Raw genomic sequence first — 21,783 nt, forward strand, 5'->3', positions numbered from 1 at the left:
ACTTTGGGATTGTTGATATTTTTCCACAATTTTGGTTCTCAAGTCCTCAGACAGTTCTCTTTTTCTCTTTCTGTTGTCCGTGCTTAGTGTGGCACACACAGACACACAATGCAAAGACTAAGTGAACTTCTCTCCTTTTTATCTGCTTTCAGGTGTGATTTTTATATTGCCCACACCTGTTACTTACCCCAGGTGAGTTTATAGGAGCATCACATGCTTGAAACAATCTTATTTATCCACAATTTTGAAAGGGTGCCAATGATTTTGTCCAGACCATTTTTGGAGTTTGGTGACATTATGTGCAATTTCCTTTTTTTCATCCCTTATTTGGTTTAGTTCCAATACACACAAAGGGAATAAACATGTGTATAGCAAAACGTGTGTTACTGCAATCCTTTTCTGCAAGAAATAATTCATTTTTTGGAACAATTTCAGGAGTGCCAACATTTACGGCCATGACTGTACATAAATATATATATATATATATATATATACATATATATGAGCAAAAGAGGCAAAGCAGCACACTCAGAGAGAAAAGTCCTTGTATGTGGTTGCAAGCAGCCTGTGGGACCCCGGTCCTGGGTCCGATAATGCAGGAAAAATAGGAACGACCGCAGCACACCAAAAGTAGCAAAAAGTGAGGTTTTTTAATCCAGCTAAAAAACGGACAACATTTCTGTGGTCTCACACCACCTTTTTCAAGTCAAAGTGCAAGTGATCCATGGTAGTTTAAATAGACATGGTCATGTGATAAAGTAATTAGCATACATATTACATAATTAAAGTGACAAAGTGCATAATCATAATACATAAGTGCATCATAAGAGATACTATATAAGTATCAACAAGTGCCAATAAAATAATGTATAAGTGCAAAGTGACAATAATAACGCAAACAATAAAAACATGAGAATATAGATAATTATCACAGCTGTGATTACCTCTCCTTCTCTGGACAGTTCCTGACATGGACAGAGATGTCAGCAGAGAGCACTGTGGTCAGACTGGAAAGAACTACACAACTTCCTCTGGAGCACACAGCAGCTGATAAATACTGGAAGGGTTAAGATTTTTAAATAGAAGTCATTTACGAATCTGTTTAACCTTCTGGCACCTGTTGATTTGAAAAAATATTGTTTTACACTAGAGCACCCCCTTTAAAGGGGTATTTCAGAATAAAAAAAAATAATAATTCAAATGTGCCTAATTAAATATATGATACTTACCTACCCCTGTTCCCTGTGGCTCCTGATCTGACGACTTCCAGTCCCTCACTATTCCCTGCTTGTAGCTGCATTTGAGATGACAAGTTGGAGCGAGACCTGCCGGCCCGGCCACTCACTGGCCATGACAGGACACCGCTGCAACCTGTGATTGGCTGAGCCGACAGGTCCTGCTCCAACGTGTCATCTCAGATGCAGCTACAAGCAGGAGTAGTAGGGGAACGGCAGTTGGTGAATCTGGAGATGTGAGGGACTGGGGTAGATAAGTATTGCGTATTTTTTTAGATCTAGCAATCCCCCCAGCAACACATGAAAATGTTAAATGTTTTAATCCCAGAATACCCCTTTAAAGGAAAAATTACGTTGAAGAAGGTTGAAATAGGAAGAGAGAGAATGGTGTGGAGAATCAGGCCATGTTTAGACGTCAATATGTCCACATGGAAAATTTCCGTAAAAAATGTATAATATCCTGTACCTTTAAAAAAAGCAGTAATGGACATATGTTGCAGGAATGCAGAGAAGGCAATATACTATTCATTTTTGCCCGTGGCCATTTATGTTATTGTAAATATGTGCTGTTCTGTGCTTCTTACCTTGCAGGATGGGTTCGTCTCTATGTGACAGCTGCTATGATATCCAGGACGTCCATACTTTTTAGACTGTTCACCCTATAAAGTGCCTCTGTTCTTGTGTGGTGTTGTGTGGATTTATTGCCCCCCCACTTGCACCATTCACTGTTCATCTACCATAGAATGTGTCAGCAGATAAAAAACATTCATCCCATCTAGTCTGAATACTGATATTCTGAATGCTATGAATAGTCCCTATCCCTATATTATATGAAGGATAGCCTTATGCCTATCCCTATCTTATATGAAGGATAGCCTTATGCCTATCCCGATCTTATATGAAGGATAGCCTTATGCCTATCCCTATATTATTTGAAGGATAGCCTTATGTCTATCCCGATCTTATATGAAGGATAGCCTTATTCCTATCCCTATTTTACATGAAGGATATCCTTATCACTATCCCTATGTTATATGAAGGATAGCCTTATGTCTATCCCGATCTTATATGAAGGATAGCCTTATGTCTATCCCTATTTTACATGAAGGATATCCTTATCACTATCCCTATCTTATATGAAGGATAACCTTATTCCTATCCCTATCTTATATGAAGGATAACCTTATTCCTATCCCTATCTTATATGAAGGATAACCTTATTCCTATCCCTATCTTATATGAAGGATAGCCTTATTCCTATCCCTATCTTATATGAAGGATAACCTTATTCCTATCCCTATCTTATATGAAGGATAACCTTATTCCTATCCCTATCTTATATGAAGGATAACCTTATTCCTATCCCTATCTTATATGAAGGATAACCTTATTCCTATCCCTATCTTATATGAAGGATAGCCTTATGTCCCTCCCTATTTTATGTGAAGGATAGCCTTATGTTTATCCCTATATTATATGAAGAATAGCCTTATGCCATCCCTATCTTATATGAAGGATAACCTTATTCCTATCCCTATCTTATATGAAGGATAACCTTATTCCTATGCTTATCTTATATGAAGGATAGCCTTATTCCTATCCCATGCATGCTTAAAATCCTTCACAGTATTTGCAGCTACCACTTCTGCAGGAAGGCTATCTACTACTCTCTCAGTAATGTTAAATATCCACTTCCGGAAAATATTGCAAAAACCTTCTAGCATTAGCTTCTCAAACAGAGGGTAACAGAGCAGAATTCCTATTGAAATTAATGGGAGGCTGCTGCAAGCAGTGATTCCGCATGGAATCTCTGTGGTGTGAAGGGGGCCTTAGAGTCCCAAAGATTAAGAGTTATGAAAGCTCCTAAAGGCGGCCATAAATCCTCAATAGTCCTTGGATCAGCAGTCAGCAATCTCTCCCATTTACCCCATATACATAAAGGTTAACTCAGTGTATTTATTGGACCTGGAGGCCTGAGGTTTCTTACCCATCCTCCTGCCACCAGATTGTCGCTCCTGCGATACAGCCTGCCAAAGCCAGGCTGTATCAGTAGAGTGCCGATGTCCATGTACACCACAGCATTATACAGTGAATGCCATCCAATGATTGTACAGTGACCCCCCCCCCCCCCCCCGACCTACGATGGCCCCGACATACGATCATTTCAACATACGATCACTCTCAGAGGCAGCATCAACATACGATGCTTTTGTATGTCGGGGCCATCGCATAAACGGCTATACGGCAGCGCAGACTGCTTCAGCTGACACCGGATAGCCGTTTACGGTGCCCCGTGTGGTCCGCTGACGATCACTTACCTGTCCTCGGGGCTCCGGCACGTCCTCTTCGGGATCCCCTGCATCGTCGGCGCTCTCCATCGTCGTCATCACGTCGCTGCGCACGCCGTCCCGTCATCCAATAGGAGCGGCATGCGTAGTGACGTGATGGCGGCGACGGAGAGCGAGGATGCCGGGGAAGCAGAAGCCTTGCCAGAGCGTCGAGGACACCACGGGGACGCGGCGACAGCGATGGACGGCAACATCCGGGGCAGCGGTGACGAGCGGTGACGGTCCGTAGCGGCGGGGACAGGTGAGTACAACTTCCTCTAACAGTGGTCTTTAACCTGCAGACCTCCAGATGTTGCAAAACTACAACTCCCAGCATGCCCGGACAGCCGTTGGCTGTCCGGGCATGCTGGGTGTTGTAGTTTTGCAACATCTGGAGGTCCGCAGGTTGTAGACCACTGTCCTATACTTTACATTGCACGGATCCCTCAACATACGATGGTTTCAACAAACGATGGTCCGTTTGGAACGGATTACCATCGTATGTTGAGGGACCACTGTTTATAATAGTCACTAATGCCCTAGTACATTTACATCCTGAGCAGAATACAGACTTTGTGCTCGCTTCATAGACTGTACGTGATCAGCTGCAGTGCAGTAACAGTCAATGATGGAAAACGGCGATCCCACCATTATCCATAATTAACCCCTTAAGTGCCGAGTTCAATAGCGATCAAGGAAACTGCTCTCCCCCTAACCGATAGGCACCCCGCAACATTTATGCGGGGGTCAGATTGGTTTATTTTCCCGTTCAGGTCCCACCTCCAGTCTTAGAGCGTGCTGAGTCAGGCTCAACCAGCAGATTGCTGATAATATACAACAGCCAAGCATTACTCTGTCTAAGCAATCTGAAGATTGCATGTAAAAAGTCCCTTATGGGGACCTTAAAAAGTATAAGCAAAAGGGCTTGTTGACACAAGTAGATTTTCTTTCAAACTCGCAGCGGGAAACACGCTGCGAGTTTTAAAGGGACGGGCTCTCCGTGCCAAATTTTCGGCAGCGTAAAATCCGTTGCAGACCCCATTGAAGTCAGTAGGGTATGTGGCGGATTTTCAACAGCCCAGAGTTTCCGCTGTCAAAAATCTGCTGTGGAAAGCCCGTCCCTTTTAAAATCACAGTGGGAAATGCGCTGCGAGTACGAAACAAAATACGCTTGGGTGCCAAATAATGAAAACAATTTTTTTTTTTTTTTAAACACACATGAGCCGTTCCCATAATAAAAATTAAAAACTTAAAAAATACGTTTTTCATCACATCACGTCCCAGAAAAAATTGAATAAAAAGTGAACAAAAAAGTAATATATGTGCAAAAGTGGTACTGCCAAAAAGTACAGATCACGGCGAAAGAAAACAGCCCTCATACACCCTGTATATGGAAAAATAAAAAGTTATATGGGTAAGAATAAGGGATTTTAAACATTCTAAGGCTTGGTTCACACTAACGCTACGCCTTAAAGGGGCTCTGCAGTGATAGTCACTTATCCCCTATTCGCAGGATAGTGTCTGATTGCGGGGGTCCGAATGCTGGGACCCTGCAATCTCCTGTAGGAGTCCCATATACACGGGTATCTTTAAATTGCATAAAGAGAACGTGTCATTTTAATCGTAAAGTGCACTGTGTCAAAATGAAGTTACAAAATTGCGCGTTTCCTATCCAAATATGCAGTATTTTCCAACCAGAGTGGCTCCAGCTGTTGCAAAACTACAATTCCCGGCATGCATGCTGGGAGTTGTAGTTTTTCAACAGCTGGAGTGAAACACTTGAATGCTCCGCCTAATGTGAACATACCCTAAAAACTACATATTCCATCAGCACCCGCGGCAGCGACTGACGTCACTGTGCGTCCGCGCAACCGTAGTCTCACCCACTGCAGCTAGGCGCGGGAGCGCGCGGGAGGAAGGTGAGTCGGGGCCGCGCCTGCTTCAACGAGAGCGCCCCCCCCCCCGCGAGTGCGCGCCTGACGAGACGCTCGGCTACAGGAGACCTTCTCATTGTCTGTCCAATGGCCGTGGGGGCCTCGGCGGGCGGAGGAGGAAAAAAATAAACCTAAACATTGTGGTGGACAGGACGGCCCCCGTAGTGTAGTGGAGAGCCGCTCCGGTACCGCAGTCCGTGTGCTGAGTGCCCGTCGTTCGCTCTATTGTCCTCCTGCTCCATTCATTGTGTCGTGCTCTCCGTATATCTCCTCTCGTTATTCTCCCCTCACGCACTGCCCGTTATTATCCGTTACACGTTTTTTTTTTTTCTCCTCATCTCCTGAGGTAAATGTCGGGAGCGCGCAGGTGAGGTGAGGGGGCGCGCACGGCTCGTGTCCGCGCTTGTTGCTCGGTGTGTGATGAGCGGCGGCGGGGAGACCCTCCTGTAACCGGCGCCCCCCTCTCCGCACATCTCCGTATAACGCGCTCCCCTTCCCCGGTATAGTATTCTCCCTCCTCCATGACAGGACACAGCTGCCGGTGACGAGGAGAGGGGGGCGGCCGAAATCCGTTATCAGCAGCCGGTGAGACCCGTGAGGAGGCGGGGTGTGTACGGGGGAGTCGGGGCGGACATGTGTTGCTGGGACTCCCGGTCATGGATGTGATGGATGGAGCGGCTGCCATTGGGCACTGGGGATGAGGGAAGAATTGTACGGGAGATAGTGAGCGGGAGTGTGAGTATGTGTGTGTGTGTGTGTATATATATATATGTATATATATATATATAATGGGAGTATATATATATATAATGGGAGTATATATATATATAATGGGAGTGTATATATATATATGTATGGGAGTGTATATATATATGTATGGGAGTATATATAACGTGAGTGTATGGGAGTATATATAACGTGAGTGTATGGGAGTATATATAACGTGAGTGTATGGGAGTATATATAACGTGAGTGTATGGGAGTATATATAACGTGAGTGTATGGGAGTATATATAATGGGAGAGTGTATGGGAGTATATATATAATGGGAGAGTGTATGGGAGTATATATAATGGGAGAGTGTATGGGAGTATATATAGTGGGAGAGTGTATGGGAGTATATATAATGGGAGAGTGTATGGGAGTGTATATAGTGGGAGAGTGTATGGGAGTGTATATAATGGGAGTATATGGAGAATGTATATATAATGTGACAGTGTATGGGAGTATGTGTGTGAGTGTATGGGAGTATGTGTATATAATAGGAGAGTGTATGGGAGTATGTGTATATAATAGGAGAGTGTATGGGAGTATGTGTATATGGAGAATGTGTGTTGATATATGGAGAGTGTGTGTGTGTAATATATATATATATATTTGTGTGTGTTTTATATGGATATATGCCCTATTATCTTATCTGTCTCATATCTATCTATCTCTATCTCTTCCATATCTATCTCATATCTATCTATCTATCTCATATCTATGTATCTATCTCATATCTCTCTATCTATCTACCTATCAATCTATCTCATATCTATCTATCTATCTATCTATCTATCTATCTATCTCATATCTATCTACCTATCAATCTATCTCATATCTATCTATCTATCTCATATCTATGTATCTATCTCATATCTCTCTATCTATCTATCAATCTATCTCATATCTATCTTACATCTATCTATCCCTTATCTGTCTACTCATATTTATCTATCTCCTGTCTACCATCTGTCTCTCTTTGATCTCTATCTCACATGTTTCTATTTATCTCATGTATCTATCTCTTGTATCAATCTCATACGTATCTATCATCTGTGTATCTCTATGATGTATCACACTCATATGTATCTTTTATCTATTTATCTCCTATCTATCATCTATATATCTCATCTATCTTTCTCATATATATCTCAGTGGTTCGCAACCAGTGTGCCTCCAGCTGTTGCCAAACTTCAACTCCCAGCATACCCAGACAGCTGGAGGCACCCCGATTGGGAAACACTGATCTATCTCTGTCTATTCAATGTGATGCAGTGGTGGACACCTTGTAGCAAAATTACTCCTAGCCAAAGCCTGTCAGGGCATGCTGGGATTTGTAGTGTTGCAGAAACTGAGGAGCCACAAGTTGTCGATCACTCCATTTCATAGTCTTTGGCTGTCAGGGCATACTGGGCATTGTAGTTTTGCAACAGGTTGGGAGACGCCAGTTAGTGAACATCGTAAATGTGTATTTGTTGAATATAATGTAATTTTATTTTATTTTTGAAAATCTGTCTGTCTAGCTCATATTGGTCTTTATTTATCTCTTCCACGCGCCTATATAATGTGTATTGTTTGTTTAGGTATAATCTAGACACAATGCATGCATAGATGCTTTATACATGTATATGTACTTATAGGTATGTATATTATAGTCCTCGTTATATATATCATATATAGAGATGAGCGAACTTACAGTAAATTTGATTCGTCACGAACTTCTCGGCTCGGCAGTTGATGACTTATCCTACAGAAATTAGTTCAGCTTTCAGGTGCTCCCGTGGGCTGCAAAAGGTGGATACAGTCCTAGGAGACTCTTTCCTAGGACTCTATCCACCTTTTCCAGCCCACCGGAGCACCTGAAAGCTGAACTAATTTATGCAGGATAAGTCATCAACTGCCGAGCCGAGAAGTTCGTGACGAATCAAATTTACTGTAAGTTCGCTCATCTCTAATCAAATATATTAGAGCAGTGTTTTCTAAACAGTGTGCATCCAGTTGTTTCAAAACTACAACTCCCAGCATGCCCGGACAGCCGTTGGCTGTCCGGGCATGCTGGGAGTTGTAGTTTTGCAACAACTGGATGCACACTGTTTAGAAAACACTGCTCTAATATATATATGATCTATATAACAAGACTATAAATGTGTGTGTGTGTATGTGTATATATATATATGTGTGTATATATGTGTATTAAATTTGAGTAGCCGTATTAGTCCAGTGGTGCAGATGCAAATCAAAATAATGCAAAATTTTTTGATCTCTCTCTCTCTATATATATATTCATTTTTTGTGTACAATTTTTTTTAAATTCATGTAAAGAATGATAAACATATGTAAGTCTATACATTAATACACACATTGAAAGACGGCAGTCATGTATATATCTCCTATCTGTGTTCATTGTATAGCCACAAAAGTCTTTAGAGTGACATGTGCAGGTCCCTCTTGATGCTCGCTCGCTCCTGTATACACTTACACATAATGTATGACTCCCTCGTGGCTGCTTTATTAGTATTGAACGATGGTCTTGTAGGATCTGGGAGCCTGCACCGTGTTTCCATTCAGTACACGTGATGAATTATGAAAGTTTTCATCCCCCCCCCCCCCCCCCCCCCGTACGGCTTTGCACTTCTCTGTACCATGCTTATTCCAGCCTTGTGTTCTTACACACTCTCGCCCTGAACCATTGCAGCACCTGAAGTGTTATTGCCCCGCTGGCACTGCCCACTGCTGGGTACGCCGTCAGCATTGTTCCCTGTTATTTCGGTAGGGTTGCAGGGCAGGAAGGCTGGAGCGAGCGGCTTTGTTCTTTTGCTCGCCTGGCTGTGTTTTTAATGCGTCCACCTTTTTAGCCGTGTATCTCAGCCTGGTAATGAATAAGTTATGTAATTTGCATTGATTGAGGTTGCTGGGTATACGGTGTGATTAAATGTCATTGGAGTTTTGATGATAACTGGTTTCCGCAGTCTGCCTTTGTAATTCACTTTGTGAACCGTTCTCTCGGTGGATATAAAAGTGTTTGTGTGCCAGCTGACAAGCCCTGCCCGCGGCTCTGAGCTCTAACACATTTCTTTATTTTCCATTTACTATCAGTGCTGCTTCTTTTTCCAGCTCTGCTGTGTGTAGCTCATACAGGAGACACTTGTGATGATTGGGCTCATGTGCTGTGCCAGCTTCCCCCCCCCCCCCCCCCATCTGACAAACTTTGGTCTTGTTTGTACGTTCAATGTTAATTTCCTCATGGGAATCTCTTGGGATCAGTCTTGCTTTAGTTTTTCTCTGCTTTAGGGAACACGTGTGCTTTGCAACTCTAACTCAGGAATTCTCTTTTTTTTTTTTCTCCCCCTCCTAAGGGTATGTTCACACGGGCGGATTTTTTTGCGGGTTTCCTGCTGCGTATTTGAAAGTGGGCGGGCTCTTCTCGGCTGCCCGCAGCAGATTTTCCGCAGCGGATTTTACGCTGCGGAAAATCCGCCACAGTCCCTACTGACTTCAGTGGGGCTTGCGGCGGATTTTCCGCAGCGTAGATTCCGCCGCGGAAAATCTGCTGCGGACAGCCGAGAAGAGCCCGCCCACTTTCAAAAAACGCAGCGGAAAACCCGCAAAAAAATCCGCTCGTGTGAACGTACCCTTAGGGTACGTTCAGACGAGCGGATTTACAGGGTATTTTACACTGCAGATCCGCCGCTGAAGGACCTCTGTATGCTGCCTTTACATGTGCCTGCTCGGAGCGGCAATACACCGCTATGTGCAGACACACTAAAGCGATGTGCGAGTCGCTGCGCATGCGCAATGTACTCGCACACATCATGGCCGCTCCTCCTGCTCTATGAGCTAGACTGAGAGCTGCCATGATGTGCGAGTATACTGCGCATGCGTGCGTTGACTCGCACATCGAAGTGTGTCTGCTCATAGCGGCGTATTGCCACTCCCAGCAGGCACATCTAAAGGCAGCATGCAGAGATTCTTCAGCGGCGGATCCGCAGCAAAATACACGCTGTAAATCTGCTCGTCTGAGCGTACCCTAAAGGATTCAGGAGAGGAATTTCAGGGGTCTTGTAGGGGAACAATTTTTCTTTACACTTTTAGGGTAGGGTCACACTTGCTGTATTTTGCTGCGTATTTGCTGCATCTAAGGCAACAAGTCGCAATAAAGTCTCTAAACTCAAACTGCGGCAAATTGTGTTACTTGTTAACACCACGAAACAGGGTAAACCAATGATTAATTCCCACCTCAGTATCTTTTATTCTTATTAGGACGGCTTTGGTTTGATATACCGGTACTATAAATTATAGGAATTTTGCTAGTTTGCTAGTCCTTTAAATTTTGTAGGTAACCATTTATATGGCCATTGTTACAATCACGGATGAAAAGGGTTGTACCGTTTATTCTTTATGGGGCTTCCATACATTGCCAAGGTCATGGATTGCACACTGCCATTCCATTTATATAGGAACAATTGTCTTCCTTTTTTGGGTTTGGTTGGGGTCTGACTGTTAATAACCTCCCACCAATCCCCCCCCCCCCCACCAACAGATGACAACTGTCCCTTACCCCCCAAAAAAAGAATGGCGCAGCAGTGTTTGTTCTTTTCCATTTATTTGGTGCACAATTGTCCTCTCCTGGCAATCAGCTTGTTATCTAGTTATCCTAGGGAAAGTGGATAACTAGTGGTCTTGGGTTAAGCCCTTTAATAGAATTGGATACTCGATTCTTGGCCAGAGTGGAGAGCACTTATTAAAAGGGTCTTTCTTGCTCTGGAGGACCTATTCTCAAGTTGACTTGAATGGGAACTGTGTGAGGCTCGGGGTCCCCTATGGTGAAGCTGCACAAAAATTGAACACTTACATTGCCTGGCCTTGCGTTGTAACAAGCACTGTTCTCATATATCATCGCTCATTTACCAAACCTTAAGGCCATGTTCACATGGGTGAAAAATGTGCAGAATGTCTACACGAAAAACAGGTGTGGACATTCCAAACATTTGACTAACAGTGGGCGCTAGGACGGCTCGGAAATGTAGTCTTATCAAAAACAATGGGACTCTACTGCTGCAGAATGTCCGTGCAGATTTCCACACATTCTGCCCTGGTGACATGCTGGAGTATCATGTGGATAGGACAGCAAAAAATGATTGCGTGTTCTGTCATGTGGCCCTTAGCTGCCATCAGCTGAAGACCTATACATGAGGAGATGTGGAGCCGAGAGCCAACAAGTTTTTGACTGGTCAAACCAACATGATCAGCAGCCAAACAAGCATTTACTCATCGGTCAGCTGATAGCTGACCCTATTACACATAGAGATACAGGGGTGTGGAAATTAAAAAAAATAAACCTACTTGTTCAAGGGACTAAAACGGAACACAATCTATATGTCCCTTTAGGTCTTTATTAGTTTCTGCTCTTTGTTTTTTCCTCCTCGTCCTATAATAGCCATAACTCTTATTTTTCCATCTACAGACTCACATGACCACCGGGGATGGTTAACAGGTCCCCTTTGATAGCGCCGATCTAAAGTGTTAAAGGGGTTCTCCAGTGCTTACACATCTTATCCCCTATCCACTGATCACCCCGTTTGTGATCAGTCCCCGGAGCGTGTTCGCTCCGGGTCTGATTACGGACGACCACCGGGCCGGCGACGTGTGACGTCACGCCTCCGCCCCCGTGTGACGTCATGCTCCGCCCCTCAATGCAAGCCTACGGGAGTTGTCACGCCCCCTCCCATAGGCTTGCATTGAGGGGCGGAGCGTGACGTCACACGGGGGCGGAAGCGTGACGTCACACGGGGCGGAGGCGTGACGTCACACGCCGCCGGCCCGGTGGACGTCCGTAATCAGACCCAGAGCGAACACGCTCCGGGGACTGATCACAAACGGGGTGCCGCGTGCAAGATCCCGGGGGTCCCCAGCGGCGAGACTCCTGCGATCAGGCATCTTATCCCCTATCCTTTGGATAGGGGATAAGATGTGTAAGCACCGGAGAACCCCTTTAATAGCCGGCTGCATGACGGTGGTGGTAGTATTGCTGTAGGTCTGTGAGTTCACTGTGCAGCCAAATGGGTTTAGGGCAGTATTTCCCAATCAGGGGCTTTGTAACTGTTGCACGACTACAAATCCCATCATGCTCTGACTGCTGATGACTGTCATGGTGTGATGGGAGTTGTAGTTTTCCAACACTTGGAGAGCTACAGTTAGGGGAATACTGGATTAGGAAATCCTAAAATACTCCACAATCCTTTCACATCTGAAGGAAGTTCATAAATCACTGTTGGTCTCGTCTCGTAAGTCACTGTGATATGAGTGCGGGTCTTTGTTACCATTTAAAGGGGTACTCCGTTGCTTAAACATCTTATCCCCTATCCAAAGGATAGGGGATAAGATGCCTGATCGTGGGAGTCCCGCAGCTGGGGACCCCCGGGATCATGCACGCGGCACCCCGTTTGTAATCAGACCCGGAGCGTGTTCCTGCATAGTTGTTATATAGGAACCTTGGAAAGATGGATGACAACCTCATCAATAGCTACACTGGCAAATCTAATTAAGAAATGATTGAGTATACTTTCTTTAAAACAGAAATGGACGATTCAAGGAGTTAAGAGCAGCTGTAGGTGGTAAGAATTGTTTATTTACATGCTGTTCAATGGGATACCTACATTGAATTGCCTGTGCAACAAGTAGATGTGAATAAACACCTACCCAACTCCTCCTCCCCTCTATGTAGATGAGGGATTGTCAGTACAGGCAGCTATGTTGTTAGAATTCGTCCATAGATCTCCATGAATGTATGTCGTCCATAGGGCAGCATGTGAATAAACAATCCTCTGGCGCAGAGATCAGCTGTCGGGGTTCAAAGTTTAACAAGCTGCCGGTGAGATTGGTCAGTGTTCTCTGTTATTTGAGCCCCGTTTCCATCCATGTCTCCACACTATTCATATACAGTGATCCCTCAACTTACAATGGCCTCAACATACAATAGTTTCAACATACAATGGTCTTTTCTGGACCATTGTAACTTGAAACCAGACTCCACATACAATGGTACAGATAGTCCAGATCTGTGAAACGTGTCACAACTGGAGGGACTGATCATTCAGAATTGCCATTTTATTGGTAAATCACCTCTATTACTGAAGTACAAGCACTGACTGGTGTCTGGTAGCGCCCCCTACAGTACAGGGAGGAACTACAAGTTCTGTACTATTCCTTACCTGTGCACAGGTTAGCTGCTCCTTTGGACACCAAGTAAGGGTAGCTCCATTTGGGACACTGTGTGTACTGTATAGGACCCTGAAGAAGCTCCTGTCCTCTACATAAACCATTGTTTCCCAACCAGGGTCCCTCCAGCTGTTGCAAAACTACAACTCCCAGCATGCCCGGACAGCCAACGGCTGTCCGGGCATGCTGGGAGTTGTAGTTTTGCAACAGCTGGAGGCACCCTGGTTGGGAAACCCAGACATAGACAGTGATTTACAGCTTCCAGTAGCTATTTCTTATTTTTATGTAAGGACTTACTTTATCTGTATTAGTTATCTATTTATTTTTCTATAAAGGACAACTGCAGCGGTATGACAATAATCCCCTATCCACAGGATAGGGGATAAGTGTTTGATTGCGGGGGGGTCCGACCGCTGGGACCCCCTGTGATCTCCTGTACGGGGCGTCGCCATTAGCACTCATGGTGAGCGCTAAGGCGCGTAGCGTCGACCTAGAGGTCGACGGTGACGCCCCGTCTCCTCCCTGTCCCCCATACAGTTCTATGGGGGGAGGCACGAACTCTGCCTCCCCGCCTCTCCCATAGAGATGTATGGAGGAGGCGTGCCGGCTGCAACGTCATGCTGCGGCCGGCATGCCCCGTGCATGGGACAGTCGAGGCCCCGTACAGAAGATCACAGGGGGTCCGACCCCTGTGGATAGGGGATAAGTGTTAATCACGCTGCAGATGTCCTTTAATCCTCACCTTTTCCTATTTTTGGATGACATTTTCGTGGCTTCAGAACAAATTCCCAGGTTTCCATAGTTATGGTCTCAACATACAATGGTTTCAACGTACAATGGTCGTCCTGAAACCAATTAATATTATAACTTGAGGGAGCTCTGTAAATGAATGCAGAGTTATTGCTATCATACATGTGTGTTGTCACCTCGTCTATGATATCGGTGGCACAGTAAAGCCCATTGAAATGTCATCTATGGCGCTGCGTGGAGTGGCTCTTACGGAGACCCTTCTGAACGGTATGTGCGCTGCGACATTGTGTGTGTGGGATGCGGCTTTCTATATTGTTTCTCTTAGAAATGGTAATCATTTCCTGACAGAATATGCATGCTTTCACAATTGTTTTATCTCTTCCTATTTGCATGAGCCATAACCTGTAGCTGAACTACATTTTTTTTTTTTCTCCCTCTTTGGGTCTGGAGGGCAACTGATGAGCTCATACAGAATGAGAGAGAACTGGTCTAACTAGTATGTCTTCCTCCGGGCTAGCTGCCTGTATTGCTGTGCTCTGCCTTCCGTGCTCTCTGACCAGGCACAACATGTGTGATCTGCCTAGGAGTGGGTTCACAAGGCAGTAGTGCCCCTGAAAGACTAAGCCTGTCTTGGGATTTCCCAAAGTCTGTAGTTCCTGTGTGGTTTGCCGCTTCCACTTAAGGCTAAGTAATTTTATTTTTCTGTTCCTATCAGTTTTTCTCTGTGATAGACACATTTGCCATTTGGCAAGTGACCCTATATATACCTCTGATCTTGTGGTGGACAACAACTTGTACCAGTTCAGCTCCTGTAATCCTACTACGTCCTATCAGCTGTATAGTTGTCATGCTGGAAGTTGTAGTTTCTCAGCCGCAGCTCCCAGCATGCTCTCACAATCAGGTGCTGGTCATGCTGTGAGTTGCAGTTGTTATGTAGCATGCGGGAGGCACATGTTGCACACTGCTGTCCTATTTTGTGTAATGTTGTTTTTTGTTATATCAGATATTTACTGTGAGCCTCCTGTCATGTCCCGAGGAAGGGAAGAAGTTTACATAAAATAGATTTGTGGTTAAATGAGTTTGATATCTTAGTATCTGTTGTTGTATTATCCTTATCACTGTTGATTTTGGAACAGGATTGAAGTATCATTGGGAAGCTGCGGGCTCTTAGTTTAGCATTAACTCATTCAGTTTACTCCATGTTTTAGGCATTCATATGCTAATTTTGTGGAATTTGAGTCAATAGATGTCAGGCTATGTACACACTTTTTTTTAATTTTCTTTTGTCCCTTTTTTCAGCTGCAGTTCTGCCATTTGGTACATTGTGTTTACTAGTTTATTGCATTTTTTATTTATTTTTCAAACATTTGTTTTAGACTTTTTTTTTTTGGGGGGGGGGGGGGGGGGGAGAGGAGGAAGGCTGAGCCTAAATATTCTATTAACTTTGCTGTAAATGGATGAGTAAAATGACCCTACACTTTATTTTACTGTTTTACCGCCGTAATTTTTTGTTATGGGGAATTGCCGATTTTTTGGTTTTCTATTGAGGTCAGTGGAATGTAACCGAACAAAAAAAATAAAATAAAAATGTATGTGTATATATATATTTAAACAATATATCTGAAGCACTCCAATCCATGAAAAAACTTGATAATGTATATAGTTTCCTTAGGGCATATTGATACAGTGTTAAATTATCTGCTAAAATGCTGCTGCTATTTTTTTTTTTTTGGGGGGGGGGGCTGTCTGGAATTTTTGGGGGCTATTCCTGTTTTTTGGTCAATTCTGTCAGTTTGACCCCCTGGGGCAGGGACTACAGATGTTAGGGGAGGAGACACTGTTTATACATATGTATCCTAAATGTTGGCCAAGCTATAAACATTGAGCTCTACATATGTAGCTCAATATATTGATAGGTTCATTGGAGTTTTATCAAAGTGGTTGTGATATCTATTTGAGAGAGAAATTACTGTCAGTCCCATTGGTGACAAGGAACTGATGAGTGATGAGCATGGAATATGTTGATGCCATATAAGAAACTGGATATAAGTGTATATAGTAATGTTTATGGCCATGTGGTCCCAGCAATCTGTGGTAACACTTAAAGGGATGGCCTCATCCTTATTAATATTAGAGATACTGCAGAGACTCGCAGCGTACAAATGTTTTTTTTTCCTTTTAAAATTTTAAGTTAGCTTCTCATTTTACCTGCAGTGGCCACTACACTGGAAATGTAGTGTTACATGTGAGTAAATACATAAAATGACTTATAGTCAGTGTTTCAATCTGGGAGTCTTAGAATGTATTCCAGGCCAGAAACCTTTCCAAAAGGGAAGAATACCCATCTGTAGAAATTTTTGGGGTTATTGCCTCTTGCCGGTACAGAGAAGGGTGCTGGCTTGGAGGATCGGTGAGAGCAGCTACTTGTTAGTAGCTTTCATCTCTTGTTGTGGAACAGAGGTTCCCACATAATAGTGAAGATGAAATGATCCCTTTTTTAAAGAGTTTTTTCAGTGAAAGACAATTTATGCCTTATCCACAGGATAGGTGTGTCATCACGGGAGGTCTGACCGCTGGGACCTCCTGAAAGGAACCCTGCCTCTGCCCGGGACCCTTTGTCTCTCCTGAGTGGGACCCTGGCTCTCTGAGAGTAGCGCTTGCTCTAAACAGTATGCACTCCATTAATTTCTATGGCAGCACCAAAGATGCCAGAGTACAGCACCAGGGTCTCTTCGAAACTCCCATTGAAATTGTGGCATCTGCTGGCTGCAACCCTCAGAGACTGGGTCCCGTTCAGGAGACAGAGGACAGTCCCCATGGTCGGACACTCATTGCCTATCCTGGGAATAGGGGATAAGTTGTCTTTCAATGGAAAACCTTTTTAAAATTTTACACCCTAGGATATTAGAATAACATGCATTACGTGTGTTATTCTAATATCCTTGGCTGTAAAATTTTAAAGAGTTTTTTTTTTTTTTTCTCCCTTCCTTCTCCCCCCAAATAAAATGAAATAAAAACATAAACTATGGTGTTCAGTGGCAATATTAAAGGGGTATTCCAGGAAATAACTTTTTTTTTTTATATCTATCAACTGGCTCCAGAAAGTTAAACAGATTTGTAAATTACTTCTATTAAAAAAATCTTACTCCTTTCAATAATTATCAGCTGCTGAAGTTGAGTTTTCTGTCTGGCAACAGTGCTTTGCTGACATCTGTTTGTCTGGGGAACTGCACAGAGCAGAAGAGGTTTGCTATGGGAATTAGCTTCTAAACTGGGCAGTTCCTGAGACACGTGTCATTAGAGAGCACTTGGATAGAAAAGAACAACTCAACTTCAGCAGCTCATAAGTACTGAAAGGATTAAGATTTTTTAATAGCAGTAATTTACAAATCTGTTTAACTTTCTGGAGCCAGTTGATATAAAGCAGTCAATTGTGTTACATTATCTGAAAAGGGAGCTATTAACCCCTTAAGGACGCAGGACGTAAATGTACGTCCTGGTGAGGTGGTACTTAACGCACCAGGACGTACATTTACGTCCTAAGCATAACCGCGGGCATCGGAGCGATGCCCGTGTCATGCGCGGCTGATCCCGGCTGCTAATCGCAGCCAGGGACCCGCCGGCAATGGCCGACGCCCGCGATCTCGCGGGCGTCCGCCATTAACCCCTCAGGTGCCGGGATCAATACAGATCCCGGCATCTGCGGGAGTTCGCGATTAAAATGAACGATCGGATCGCCCGCAGCGCTGCTGCGGGGATCCGATCATTCATAACGCCGCACGGAGGTCCCCTCACCTTCCTCCGTGCGGCTCCCGGCGTCTCCTGCTCTGGTCTGTGATCGAGCAGACCAGAGCAGAAGATCGCCGATAACACTGATCTGTTCTATGTCCTATACATAGAACAGATCAGTATTAGCAATCATGGTATTGCTATGAATAGTCCCCTATGGGGACTATTCAAGTGTAAAAAAAAATGTAAAAAAATGTAAAAGTAAAAGTAAAAAAAAAGTGAAAAATCCCCTCCCCCAATAAAAAAGTAAAACGTCCGTTTTTTCCTATTTTACCCCCAAAAAGCGTAAAAAACATTTTTTATAGACATATTTGGTATCGCCGCGTGCGTAAATGTCCGAACTATTAAAATAAAATGTTAATGATCCCGTACGGTGAACGGCGTGAACGAAAAAAATTTTAAAAAGTCCAAAATTCCTACTTTTTTAATACATTTTATTAAAAAAAAAATTATAAAAAATGTATTAAAAGTTTTTTATATACAAATGTGGTATAAAAAAAAAGTACAGATCATGGCGCATAAAATGAGCCCCCATACCGCCGCTTATACTGAAAAATAAAAAAGTTATAGGTCATCAAAATAAAGGGATTATAAACGTACTAATTTGGTTAAAAAGTTTGTGATTTTTTTTAAGCGCAATAATAATATAAAAGTATATAATAATGGGTATCATTTTAATCGTATTGACCCTCAGAATAAAGAACACATGTCATTTTTACCAGAAATTGTACGGCGTGAAAACAAAACCTTCCAAAATTAGCAAAATTGCGTTTTTCGTTTTAATTTCCCCACAAAAATAGTGTTTTTTGGTTGCGCCATACATTTTATGATATAATGAGTGATGTCATTACAAAGGACAACTGGTCACGCAAAAAATAAGCCCTCATACTAGTCTGTGGATGAAAATATAAAAGAGTTATGATTTTTAGAAGGCGAGGAGGAAAAAATGAAAACGTAAAAATTAAATTGTCTGAGTCCTTAAGGCCAAAATGGGCTGAGTCCTTAAGGGGTTAAATATTGCATTTATTCAAGAAACCAACTATGTCATACCACCGTTTCAAATTAACTAAGGAATATTTTCCACTTGGCTATCATAGCTACAATCCTAATAAGTCAAAAGGTACAAGTATATTAATTGCTAAAGATACGCCATGGGAATATCTAGACTCACAAAATGATGAAGAGGGTTGTTTTGTGTTTATTAAAGGTCGCACACTATCTCAAATATCTACATTAACATCAGTGTATTTGCATAATACAAAGCAGAATGGGGTATTTAAGGGGTTCTCCGCTGCTCAGCATTTGCCCTGCCCCCTCATGACATCACGCCCCGCCCCCTCAATGCAAGTCTATGGGAAGGCGTGACAGCCATCACGCCACCTCCTATAGACTTGCATAGAGGGGTCGGGGCGTGACATCATGAGGGGGTGGGGCTATTATGTCACAAGCTGCCGCCTCCAGCGCTCGGAACAGTTTGTTTCACATGCTGAGCAGCGGTGCACCCGTTTAAATCATTTTGTTTAAAACTGGAAAGCTTTGTTGAAGGCTGTGTAATATTAGGAGGCGACGCACTGGACCCGAGATTAGATACTTCTAAAGGTCAATCCTCACTTTGTAAAACAGTGTTACGATCTTGTAAAAAAACATTGATTGAACATCAGTTGATTGCCTGGCGTATTCACCATCTGTCCGAAAGTGATTTTTCTTTCTACTCCACACCACATGATGTATACCCAAGAATAGACTGCTTTTTTTTTTTTTTAAAACATAGAGACCTGGAACTTCTCCATGCCATGAGTATTGAAACCATCACGGTATCGGACCATGCCCTGATTAAAATAGAGATTATCATGGTAGAGGATGTGAAATCTAGCTTGTTGTGGTATTTTGCTGAGAATTGTACAAGAGATGTGACACCTACGATTATTTGGGAAGCTCATAAATGTGTGGCCAGAGGAGTTTTGATGAAACATGGCTCCAGAGTAAAAAAAAAAAAGAGAAATCTGCCAAATTACAAAAACTACTGAATCAGTTACGGGAGTTAGAAAAGGCATATAAAAAAGTGCATCCCCTGCCAATAGAGCCCAGTTAACAGCTAAAAGGGAAAAAAAAGCCAATAGTCAAAATAAGGGACTACTGTATGAGCAAGGGAACAAAGACAATCTAACGCATATATTCCCATGATTCAAAATAAAAAGCTAAAATATATACCCTCTCTCAAATAGCAGATGTGTTTAAAGAATTTTTTGCAGACTTATACGATATAGACGAGCATAACCCAGCAACTGTTAGTCTAAAGTTTAGGGGGAAAATTTGAAGTTATATCAGGGAATCTGGGCTCCTGAAGGTTAAAACTTCTGATTTGGATGCTCTAGAATCCCCAATTACTGAAAAGGAACTACATCAGGCTATAAGTACCACAGCGGAAGGAAAAGCTCCGGGTCCAGATGGCTCTCTCAGATGAATTTAAAGTTAGAAATGGGACTAGGCAGGGGTGCCCCCTGTCCCCTTTAATTTTTGTTTTGATTTTGGAACCCTTTTTACGCAAAATTAGGCTGGAGGAAAATTTTAAGGGTTTTGATGTGGGTAAGAGATGTTTTAAAGTTGCAGCTTATGCAATTACCGTGTGTGTGTGTGTGTGTGTGTGTGTGTGTGTGTGTGTGTGTGTGTGTGTATATATATATATATATATATATATATATATATATATATATATATATATATATATATAATTTTTTTATATATTTTTTTTTTATAACTAACCCGGGTAGAACATTACCGATCATGCTACATAAATTTGAAATCTTTGCCAGATATTCTAACTTTAAAATTAATTATTCAAAATCAGGTTTGGCAGAGCTGCCCTTTTCAAGATGTCTATTCTCCCAAAATTTTTATATACAATGCAATGCCTGTCGATCTTGATACCATTTAAGTTTTTCAGGGAAGTATCCTCTTTGCTACGACTGTTCATATGGGGAGGGAAGTCCCACGGATACATTTGACAACTTTAAATAGGCCGAAAGACAGGGGCGGGATGGGCCTCCCAGACATTAGGGGGTACTATATGGCTTAGATGATCTGGGAAGACTATCTGGTGTAGATGATCTGGGGAGAAACAGAGGGTTCAAATTAGGGATCGACCGATATCGTTTTTTTAGGGTCGATACCGATAATCGGTGGAGGTTAGGGCCGATAGCCGATAACTTATACCGATATTCCGGTATAAGTCATTGGCTATTTATCCCCCCTCGACACCGCTGGAGATCATTGATTTAAAGCGGGCGCTTTAAATCAATGCCCTGCAGTGGCTTTTGCAGTGCCATAGGCCGCGGCCGCCACCACCCGCTTCTCTCCCACTACCTGTCAGGGTGGTCCGGGCCATCCTTCCTTCCTGTAGTGTCCGGCGGCATTCCGGGTGGAGGGTGCATCGGTCCGGGCTGTCCTTCTCCGGGGGTCATCTTCTCCACTCCGGGCAGGCTCCGGCTTAGTACGCTGCATAGATGCCGCTAAGCAGTGATGCCCGTGCGCAGCAACGCACCTGACGTCACGGCGTCTATGCAGCGTACTAGGCCGAAGCCTGCCCGGAGTGGAGAAGATGACCCCCCGGAGAAGGACAGCCCGGACTGGTGCACCCTCCACCCGGAATGCCGCCGGAAACTACAGGAAGGAAGGATGGATGGCCCGGACCACCCCCATTACGGGTAAGTTTATTTATTTTTATTTTTTTATTGACTCGGAGGGTGGGGGAGGGGCCCGACCAGT

The 21,783-nt window shown here is 43.4% G+C and overlaps 1 protein-coding gene across 5 annotated transcripts in view; it reads left to right on the top strand.

The window, feature by feature from the left end:
• The first annotated feature begins 5,399 nt into the window (after positions 1-5,399).
• WNK3 (WNK lysine deficient protein kinase 3) overlaps positions 5,400-21,783 on the top strand; it is a 133,578-nt gene continuing 117,194 nt past the window's right edge. For 2 of the 5 annotated variants that reach the window (XM_056540437.1, XM_056540435.1), the window contains exon 1: positions 5,403-6,081. The gene's annotated coding sequence lies outside the window, so the exon portion shown is untranslated. Of the gene's footprint in view, positions 6,104-21,783 lie in introns of all 5 variants that reach the window. The other 3 variants (XM_056540436.1, XM_056540434.1, XM_056540432.1) reach the window with 3 other exon arrangements.

The sequence above is a fragment of the Hyla sarda genome, chromosome 9 (genome assembly GCF_029499605.1).
Source record: "Hyla sarda isolate aHylSar1 chromosome 9, aHylSar1.hap1, whole genome shotgun sequence".
Taxonomy (NCBI): domain Eukaryota; kingdom Metazoa; phylum Chordata; class Amphibia; order Anura; family Hylidae; genus Hyla; species Hyla sarda.